Genomic DNA, 12,128 nt, shown 5'->3' with positions numbered 1-12,128 from the left:
AAACTATATATTGATTATGAATTAAAACAACGTTCTCAAGAAAACATGTTTAGTTTGAAACACTTCAATTAAATAATCTATGGAATATTTCTGAATAAAATGTCAGTTTTAGTAGTGAAATAATTTAGAAATTCACCCCAAAGTTCACTTCACTGTGACATTGTGATAAAATAATCCTAACGTAGCTGATATCTTTATCCAGTATATCGAAGCGTGTTTCCACCATCACACAATTCTGGCTTTTTCAAGATATAAAGTCAAAATTGACAGACATATACTCAGAATTGTGAGATATAAATTCTAAATTTTAAGATATATACGCATAATTAAGAGATATAAACTCAGAATTACGAGATATAAACTCTTAACTAAGAGATATAAACTAAGAAACTTAGAAATGAGAGATATAAAGTCAGAATTGAATGAAAAAAGTCAGAATTGCATGATATAAACTCAGAATCGTGAGATAAAGTCAGAAATGTGAGATATACAGTCAGAATTGCAAGAAAAAAACTATGAGATATTAACTCAGAATTACGAAATATAAACTCAGCATTGTGAGATATAAACGCAAAATTGAGAGATATAAACTAAGCAACTTAGAAATGAAATATATAAAGTCAGAATTGCATAAAAAACTCAGAATTGTGAAGGTTGCACTTTATTTAATATTTAATGAATTCTGTGACAGAAACCAGCTCCCAGAACGACGTAAAGCAGCAGGTGTCCTTACATTCACACGCAGTCTCTCACCTTGTGTGCAGTCAGTCATTACACAGCAGTAATTGCAGGCGCTCGCGATATAAAGGCTTTGTTGCGCTGACATGCAGTGGTCAGTCCTCGCGCGCTGAGCCGCTGAAACCCCTGGATTAAAATCGCTCTCTTAAAGTCTCTCGCGGCTCGTAAACACGCTGATGAGCTTCTAAAGGGATCAGACTCAAAGACGGTTAATTTGGCCCTTTGCGCCACGGATGCGTCGCGCCTGACACCGGCAGAATTAATTGGTTACATCAGTCATTCAACAGTTTAAAGGGGGGAAATATTCTATTTAAATCTTGAATTTAAATTGCATATTAAAGTGTAATACCACGTTTCATTACTTAAAGTTCAGGTGGTTTTTGAGCAACCTAATACTTTTAAAAGCCGCGGAATCGCAGGGTGAAACTCTTCATAGGTGACGCTTGTTATTTATGACGGGGTCAGTGTGGAGATCTGGGAGGGTAAATGTCACGTATTGATCGCCACTGATTGATCCGTGGCTGCAGTCATTGACATTCTCTTCCCTTACAGCAGTGTGTGTGTGTGTGTGTGTGTGTGTGTGGTACCTTCAGCCGGAGATGTGCCGGGAATTTTCTCACTTTCTGGGAAGCAGCACATGCATGAAAATAATCCACATGTTTCTGGAAATAGAACCGCTGGGTGATCTTAAATTAACTAATTCAGAAATCAAATTTGTTTTATAACAACATTTATTTGTTTACTACCAATATAGCCTAAGATTAATGTATTTTCGAAAACAAATAAAATAACACACACACACAGGTTTCCATGTTTTATGGATTCATTCATGGTTTTTCTACTGTACAAACTGTATTTGCTTACCCTAACCCTACAAGATTTACAACAAAACTAAAGACATTATTAAATTTTCAAAAACACTTTCAGATAAACATCATTTACTATTTTTAATCATTTTTTCCCTCATGGGGACCTCAGGCCGGACCCCACAATGTCAAAAATGTCAGGTTTTACTATCCTTGTCCCCACAATGTAACATAAACAAGAACACACACACACACACTCACTCACTCATACACACACACACAAAGAGGTGCTTTATAGCGAGTGAGAGCAGATGGTGTGCTTCAGCCTGCAGTGTATCTTGATCTCTCTCAGGTAAGCGGCTGTGTGCGCTAGTAAATGTTTACTGACTGCGTGAGTTTGTAAATATTCCCCAGGGCTTTTCCCCTCTGAGGTGAGAAACATTTCCCTGCTCACTGATGCCTGACACACGGTTACACACTAGCCCTGTGTGTGTGTGTGTGTGTGTGTGTGTGTGTGTGTGTGTCTGTGTCTTTAAATGTGTGTGTGTGTGTGTGTGTGTGAGTGTGTGTGTGGTCACTTCAATACAGTTTACAACCTCTTGTTTTACAGTGAACAGAGGTGAACCAGAATTACAGGCCCACTGCATAGTAATAACATGCCATGAAGAATCAAATATGGTGGTGCTTTGGGTGTACAGCAACACACAATAAAGCACTATATAAATGCATCATTCATTCATTCAAATATGCCACAATAAAGGATAATTACTGGCAGATGTGATGCATGTACTTTAACATTACAGTGTTTCAAAAGTTCACTCTGTCATCAGGTAAATGAGGGCAGGAACAGTTTAACAACAGCAGTGTGTAAATGATTCATGACTTCTTTTTCTGTCAGTGATTTTCTGTTGAGGTTTGTTTCTTGCACGACACACATCTGGCACCAGCAACAGGCTAAACGTCATCTTAAGGACATTTTAAACACTACAACTTTATGTGATGGATTTGTGCTGCAGTACTATTCGAAAGTTATAAGGGTCAGTACGATTTTTTAAATGTTTCTGAAAGAAGAATCTTCTGTTCACTAAGGCTACATTTATTTGATCACAAACACCATTAAAACGGTAAAATTGTGAAATATTATTTCAATTTAAAACTTTTAAAGCTGTTTTCTATGTGAATATGTGTTAAACTGTAATGTATTTCTGTGATGCGCAGCTGTATTTTCAGCATCATTCCTCCAGTCTTGAGTGTCACATGATCTTCAGAAATCATTCTAATATGCTGATTTGCTGCTCAAGAAACATTTCTGATTATTATCAATGTTGAAAACATTAATATTTTTGTGCAAACTGTGATACATTTTATTTTTCAGGATTCACAGATTAATAGAAAGTTCAAAAGAACAGCATTTATTTGAAATAGAAATAATTTGTAACATTATAAATGTCTTTACTGTCACTTTTGATCAATTTTAATGTGTCCGTGATAAATAAAAATAAAAGAAAAAAAATCATACTGACCCCAAACTTTTCAGAAGTACTGTAAATGTAAAGTAAAGTTATACATAATGACTGTAGTTATGTTTTGTTGATGTATACTGACCTTAAAGGGACAGTTCATTGAAATATGATCATTCTGCCTAAAATAATTCACCATCATGAAGTTCCAAGCCTGTATGACTTTGACTTCTGCAAAACACACACACACACAGACACACACACACACACGCACACAATGATATTTTGACTGGTTTATCCATGAAAGTCAATAGGGTCCAAATGAGAAAGATGAGAAAAAAAATACCTGTTCATGATCCTGTTTATAATTGCCATTCCTTTAAAATAAACTTTTTTATTCAATGGACAAAGACACAGCAATGTATTACTCAAAACTGCATGAGTAGCTCATGCACAAAATATACATTTTGAGTAAAATAAGTGGAGAGTAATAAAAAACAAACTAATCAGACAAATGACACAAATTGGGAAATAAAAAATACAGTAAAAGAAAACAAGCAGAAAACCATTTTAAAACACTGTAATATTGTTGTGCTCTGGAAGAAAGCTCTATGCATTATGCTTTTATCTGAATTTACCTTAAAACAAAAAGTTAGCAATATACAGTCAGGGCTTGATCATAAGAGACAAAGAGAGACAGTAAGTGCGTCAGGCGTGTGTGAACGCTAAACTGATAGTCAGTAATCACACTGAGGGTCTGGTGAGGGGATCACACAATAAAGCCTCTATCAGAACTCATTCATCACGTCCTGAAGAGACTCTGAACTCATTCACATCTGATACACATCAGCGGAAGAGGATCACTGTGCTTCCTCCACTACAACTCTGAGAACACACACACACATACACACACACACACACACACACACGTACGTTAAGAGGTGCTTTAAACATGCAGAGAAGTGATGTGATCATGACACACTTACACAGGCTTGAATGTTCAGGGATGATCAGGATTCTTTCTTTATTTCTGCTTCATGTGACAACTAACTAAAAGTAGAGACATCACTAACTGAACTACAGACACAGGCACACACACACTCACACACACACACACACACACACACACACAGGTCAAAATATATACATTGCATAACATATGCAAACATCAACAAATCAAACAAAAAACAGTATAAAACTACACACAAACACTATATCACACTACACTGCACTATTTTAACTCTCTACTGTACACAATCTACCATATTCTGTTTTCTAACGGCACACTGTGAATTTTCACAACCCATTTTTAATGCTAAAAACACTAAACCCAACCCAATAAACTCATGCACACACTGTCAGCGGCCTGTAAAACTCACACATCATTTACATGACTCATGCAAATGCAGCAGGAAATTAATATTAATCTGTGATTGTGATGCAGATGTGCTTTGGATATGCAAATGACAGCACACGGTAACGCGGCCTTCAGGATATCAGGAGCGGTGACCTCCACACGACCCCGCAGCTCAAACTACCACATGTGAAGTTACTACAGCTGCACAAACAACCCGGGAATCACATCAGACCAACACAAACCAGATGATATGGTCCAGAACACACATATGAAATGTGTTTTGGACGTAACACAAGTAACGTAATCAGATTACTTTTTTCCAGTACCTACTAAAGTAACATATTTTTAATTTAGATGGAAGTATCGGAGTTACTTTTTCAAACAGGTAACAGCAGTTACTTTGTTTCCATGTATTGAGTGACAGCTCTGGTGTTGCCATGGTGACAGAAATCAGGAGTAAGTGCAGAGCGTTGTGTGTGAACATGATCTTACTGTAGTTCTAGACTCAATATCAACATGTGTTTACTCATCTCACTGCACAAAAACACATTCACTATTTCTCAAAATGAATAAAAATGATGACATAATTAAATAGATGACACAAATATCCTTTAAGTATTTATTCACACTATTTATTCACACACTGCTGCTGACCTTCAATAATCCAATTCAACCAGACTTATAAGCAAAAATAACTTTAGACAAGCATGACATTTGTGTTTCTTTCTTTTTTTTTATATGCTGAATTTGCTTCTTTTTTTTATATATCAAAAACAAACAATCATACCCAGTCAGGTTGTAAAGTTGTTTTAGGAAGTAGCGTTACATTGTAATGCATTACTTTTAAAAGTAACTTTCTTGGTCTTTTTATCCATACACTCTTAAAAATAAAGCTTTAAAAGGAGGTTTTTGCTAAAGATCAATTTAGGGTTCCCCAAAGAACCTTCAAGTGAGCAGCTCTTAAAATAACCTTTTTTCTTAGTGTATAGAACATTTAATAATCTAAAGAACCTTACACAAGGTTATTTTTGTCGAAAGAAAAGTTTCTGAGGATGTTAAAGTTTCTTCGTGGAATCACTGGTGCGATTAAAGAACCTTTTTTTTTTTTTTTTTAGAGTGTAGCAAAGAAAAAATCCAAAAGAGGTTTTCACCTCTTTTTCTATAGAAGAACCATTTTGGGTTCCACAAGTGTGAAGAACAATGAAGAACGTTCTTACTGTATGAAGAACCTTTTTGTGGAATGGAAATTTCCCATGGATATTAAAATTTCTTCATGAAACCATCAATGCCATTAGAGACTGAGAGTGTTTTCCTCATCCTTCACACTGAAAAGATGTAAGATCCCTTTAATAATTTAAAATAATTTTTAAATATTTAGATAAATAATATTAATTCTCAGAAAAAAGTCTAATTTAAATAAATTGAATGAATAAACATATTGCTGCTGCCGCTGCCAAGATGTAAGCAATGCATTGCTTTATTATAAAAAAAAAAAAAAATGCAATGCAAGAATGCTTGATAAAACTGATCAAATCAGTCAAATCTAATTGAGAGAAACACGTTTGATCACAAACTTTGGTTTCCAGTAATACAGTTCAGTCGTTCCAACTCAAACGTGCTGAAATCAGGAGGCAACATCCACTTTTATAACTCATCCGAGACCTTTTACGCTGCAAATATCACTGAACAATAAAATCAAATCCAGCACATTCATCTTTACTCTTATCAGATGAGCTTTATTGCTCCAAACAATTACTGTCCAATCACACGGCAGATAGGCGGAGGAAGTGATGTCACCGGCGGGACAGTGAAGGATGAAGGCGTGTCAGGATGAGCGATTGGGCCGCTGCGGGTGACGAGACCTGACGGCCCTAAAACAGAGCCGCAATAGTGTTTACTGGCTTATCTGGAAACATAAACCCAATAACACCAACCTCTCCACACCATTTCATTATAACGTCGTCTAGAAGTTTCTCAAGACTTTCTGCTGTTTGCAGGAGTTTAGATCACTCCAGTGTGAATTTAGAAACACTGAGTTTATATATTTTCCATTTTAATTTTAATAATTTTGTTGTGTGTTTTTCTCATTTATATATATATATATATACACTGAACAAAATTATAAACGCAACACTTTTGTTTTTGCCCCCATTTTTCATGAGCTGAACTCAAAGATCTAAGACTTTTTCTATGTACACAAAAGGCCTATTTCTCTCAAATATTGTTCACAAATCTGTCTAAATCTGTGTTAGTGAGCACTTCTCCTTTGCCGAGATAATCCATCCACCTCACAGGTGTGGCATATCAAGATGCTGATTAGACAGCATGATTATTGCACAGGTGTGCCTTAGGCTGGCCACAATAAAAGACCACTCTAAAATGTGCAGTTTTATCACACAGCACAATGCCACAGATGTCACAAGTTTTGAGGGAGCGTGCAATTGGCATGCTGACTGCAGCAATGTCCACCAGAGCTGTTGCCCGTGAATTGAATGTTCATTTCTCTACCATAAGCCGTCTCCAAAGGCGTTTCAGAGAATTTGGCAGTACATCCAACCGGCCTCAAAAAATCGTCTCATAAACATGCGACTCCGGCTCCGGGTCAATCGAGAGAGAGAGCGAGAGCGAGAAAGAAAGAAGCTGGTGATTTCAAATATCAACATTGGCTACCAGAAATCACTTACTCTGCCTTTAAAGTTTGAAAATTGGGATAGAAGTTTAATAGAAAGAAAACAATTGGAATTTGCAAAAAACATTCTAAGGGTAAACAGAGGCACTTCTAGCAATGCCTGCAGGGCTGAACTGGGCTTATACCCCTTACACATTGAAATACAAAATAGAGCTGTTCAATTCTGGCATCACCTGAGTCAATCTGACATTCAATCGATTCAATATACAGCCCTCCTCGCCAATGAATCCCCCACAGTGTCTCATCCTCTAAATACACTCGTGCTTCAACTAATGAAGGAAACTCAAGCTGAGTCTGACTCCAATCACAACCCCAACATTCATAAAGACTTTCAAAATATCGGCTCGGTGACCACGACTTAGAAATAGAGAAAGGAAGATATAAAAAATCCTGGATACCGAGAGAACAGCGGCTATGCAAGCACTGTGACTTAAATCAAATAGAGGATGAGAAACACTTTCTTCTTGTCTGTCCCAAATACACCACTACAAGACAAATATTCTTCCACAATTTGAAGTATTGAATTGTTCATTTTCTTCTCTGGATGACTCAGTGAAACTACGCTAAATGTCATGCCAATAAAGCACCTTGAACTGAACTGAACTGAGAGAGAGAGAGAGAGAGCGAGACAGAGAGAGAGGGAGAGAGAGAGACAGAGACAGAGAGAGAGAGAGAGAGAGAGAGACAGAGAGAGAGAGAGAGACAGAGACAGAGAGAGAGAGAGAGAGAGAGAGACACAGAGAGAGAGACACAGAGAGAGAGAGAGAGAAACAGCCCTCCTGCAGGCGGCCGCTTTTACACACTCTCTATTATTCATACTGACAATATAATATAATCACTATTTTGTTTTATTGTAATCTTACTAGTGCATTGTCATCTCATGAGTGATTTCATGTTAAATATTTAATAAATTCAAATGAGCAACAGCCCACATATAAAATTAAATGTACTGTTGCAGATTTTTGGACGTGGTCTTTGGAGAAGCACAACATTTTCACCATCATATATGGACTATACTGGATTAAACATTTGACTTTTAGATTTTATTCAGTTTATTAAAGGAACAGTTACCCTAAAATGATCAATCTGCCATCATTTATGCTCCCTAAAGTCATTCTGACCCTGCATGACTTTATTTCTGCTGCGAAACACAAAAGATGTTTTGAAGAACATTAACGTCCAAACACCTTTGGACCCCATTGACTTCCACGACACATTTCAATTTTCAAAATATATATTTTTTTATGTTTTGCAGAAGAAACACACGAGGGAGAGTAAATGATGATCATTTTAAGCGAACTGTCCCTTTAAGAAATTATTTTTTTTACTTTCTCTAATGAAATTGTTTCAAACTAAACCTGTTTTCTTGTGAATATTGTTTTAACTGATGATCAATTAATAGGTTTTTCTATGCCACGTCCATATTTTGTAAAATCCCTTTAATTAACAAAAGCCTCAATGACATCTTCCTCCAGGAAGTGACATCATTTTGGAGGGAAAACAGCAGCACACATCATTTGTATGTTTTATCAATGGTTCTGATGAATTCTCTGAAAGGTTTTGTGTCTCTCTACATTTGTGTTATTGTTGTCCAAATTGCGCAAATCAGTTTGATTATATATATATATAAAAGGTTGAAAATATGAAAATGAACTTCAAGCTGAGTTTGAGTGCTTCACTGAAACAACATTAATTCTATCAACATCCTGTTTGTGTAAAAAATCAAGTATTAATAAAAATTAAGTTTTCTGACAAATATATGTTTTTAAATTTCAAAGAAATACTTAAATGTGCAACTCAAGCCGATTCCGAGTTGGAAATGTACTGAAAACACAATCATCTACAAGCATCCCAGTGTCGTGAAGCCCAGGAGCGCAGGAGAAATGACTCTCATATGCAGCGGATAACTGGAGAGGTTTCCTGAGGCTCATCTGAACGCAGGAGAGCTCATCCATTGACCAGACGCACAAAACATCACGACTGGTTTTCTCCAATCACCCGAGGCCAGGTTCTGCATTACGGCTCCAGAAACGGCCCGATCCTCTCTCATCTGTGGCTCTCGCTCCGTGTGTTTAAGGCAAGGTGACAGAGCCACGCACAAGAAAAATCCCGTAATTTCCGGATCCGGACGGTGGGCATTTCTCCCGAGGAGAAACAGAGATGAACTCTGACAATCCCTCCACCCCTACAGCGGCCTGCGCACAAGATTACGATATTTCTCCTGAAAGCTCTTTTAGCGAAGAGCGCAGACGCAGCACTGCAGGAGGAGGATCTGTCTCCTGTTATTAAACACGCGACACACGCCGGTCACAGATACCTCTGTAATATGGGTCACAAACACATGCGTCTCCGCTGGCCGCTCCATGGGCTGATGCCTGATGTCAGCGCCGTTCCAGGGTCACGGATTGGCTGGCAGGCTTGGACATGTGACAGCACTGAAACTGTCTAACTAGATACAGAGAGACAGACTGAGTTAATCGGGTCACCTGTCCAGACCAAGATCAGAAATAATACTGTTAATAACATAAAGTACTAGATGGCGCAGTCCAATAGGTTCTAACTCAGTCTGATATAATCACACCATTACTCACATGGTGCAGCTGATTGGTTACTTTTCACATCAGCAGCCAATGAGCTCGCTGCTTAACATTCAAATACTCGGCTCGTGCTCGCTGTAGCAGTTGCAGCCCTCCTCCTTCCCCAGCTCCACCTGTATAGATCTGCTATGGGCTGATTGCATGCATGTTATATGCAGAGCTGGGTAGTAACTGATTACATGTAATCTGGATTATGCAATCAGATTCCAAAAATTAAAGTAGCTGTAATTAGATTAAATTGCATTTTAAAATATTTGTAATCAGACTACAGTTACTTTTTTCTTGATTACATGATTACATATTATCCACTCAATAGCAATAAATGTATTCATAATTTACTGATTCTCGCTAATTCTTCTTTTATTTATTTTTTTATTTTTTTATTCGTATTATTTACATGTAATGCAGTGATTCCCAAACTTTTTTCCAAAAATTAAAGTAGCTGTAATTAGATTAAATTGCATTTTAAAATATTTGTAATCAGACTACAGTTACTTTTTTCTTGATTACATGATTACATATTATCCACTCAATAGCAATAAATGTATTCATAATTTACTGATTCTCGCTAATTCTTCTTTTATTTATTTATTTATTTTTTTATTCGTATTATTTACATGTAATGCAGTGATTCCCAAACTTTTTTGGGGGGATATATAAGATATTTACTTATACCCCCAATATTTTAAAATAAATATTTTAATAATTAGGTATCACATTTGCATGTTCACGGTTCTCTGACATCGGTTAATGGTCACATGACATGCAGGTAAACAAATAAAATATTTAAATGTTTTAGTAAGTGTTTTATTTTGACTGATGTTATTTCAATGTGATTTATTTTAATTTTGCATTTTTATGATTTAATTAATTATTTGCTTTTCATTAAACTCACAAACACTCAGTTTCCTTATGATGCACATCTGTATCATATGAAATATGGGAGAAATTGTTACTGGGTCTTTACCTATCTATATTAAAATAGCATTATTTAGAACATTTTATATCATTACATTATTTATTTTTTTTGTATCTTTTGCATGTGAACACAAACCAGAAAGACATTTATTCAGACAACAGCCACTGTATAAAGACAGTAGATTTAAACTGAAAGATTGTATTGTGTTGAGTAGGTTACATAAATGTCAGTTCTGGGTATGTTGGGTATTTGACACATTCATATGTATTTGTAATCAATTAATTAGAACTTCTGTAGCATTTTTTTTTTTTTTTGGCTGTTTCATTTATTTTATGTTTCTTAACTCATTTTTGAATTTAGCTGTAAAGCCTGCTTAGCTGTAAATATGCTGTTTAGTTTAACAGCTTACTCATATTACAACAGTATGCAGCTCTGTACATTTTCACTTATGCATTTAGTAGACGCATTTAGTAGTTTACAAAAGAACTAAGCAATTTTTTAAAGAATTGTAGAGGTTTAAAGTTTTGTGTCTGTACAGAAAGTGACTTTGAAAAATAAACACAGCACTTGAGTATAATATGTGACAACTAGCCCCGCTCTCCTCTTATCTGAGCCAGTAAATCGGTCCAACAAGTTGACCTACAAACACCAGAAAATACATGAATGCAGATTTGCTAGAATAAAGTAGATGATTTGACACGAGTAGATCTACCGATAGAAGGATGATTCCAGAACATCTGAAATATGAACATGAATCATGTTGAAGATCTCAGAACTAAAGCAGAGCATTGGTTTGATGGTGCTGTTCTGACTCCTGCTGGACACTCACTGCACTGCACATTCACCACCACCTTTGATCAGTGTGTATGTGTATGTGTGTGTGTGTGTGTGTGTGTGTGTGTGAGCTCAAGGTCACGGCTGGTTTTATTTCCAGCATGTCTGTTTTTTGCTCTGTGTCTCAGGATGACAAGGTAAAACACACACAAACACACAGCAAACGTGCTGATCAAACACAGCAGACACATGTAGCAGGAAATAAACAGAGAATAAGCCCTCCAGTGACACACACACACACACACCTTCTGCTCAGCAGGCGTTTGAGCTCCGGATGTTTCTTGCGATCGGTCAGTCTGAAGTCGCTTGGAGCCAAACACACGGGCAGATAAAAATAGTCTGAGATTTTTCGGTGTCAGTGTCAACAATCTGTCAGACTGTCAGACACCTGGTTACGACCCCCATCACATCACATGGCCATCACAGCGGCGGCTTCAGGACAACTCCAACACTGAGAAAACACTCAACCACTCAAACCTGAGTTAGGTTATTTGTTCAAATAAGAATGTTTTCCACACAACAACAGTTCGGAATTACCACAGCTGTCCCAAAAACATTATAACAGCATATGAACGCATAACTAGTGCACTATATCCCAAGTGTGTGATGCTCTGTGAGAGAAACATAACCAAATGGAAGTCATTCACTGAAAATCTATCCCCTTTATATCCATCTTATTTTAATTTCTTGCAATTGTGCAAGACTTTCAATTCATTAGCTGCTAGGCC

This window comes from Sinocyclocheilus rhinocerous, unplaced genomic scaffold, assembly GCF_001515625.1.
Source record: "Sinocyclocheilus rhinocerous isolate Xijiao unplaced genomic scaffold, SAMN03320098_v1.1 scaffold1814, whole genome shotgun sequence".
Classification (NCBI taxonomy): Eukaryota; Metazoa; Chordata; class Actinopteri; order Cypriniformes; family Cyprinidae; genus Sinocyclocheilus; species Sinocyclocheilus rhinocerous.
This window is presented reverse-complemented; position numbering follows the sequence as displayed.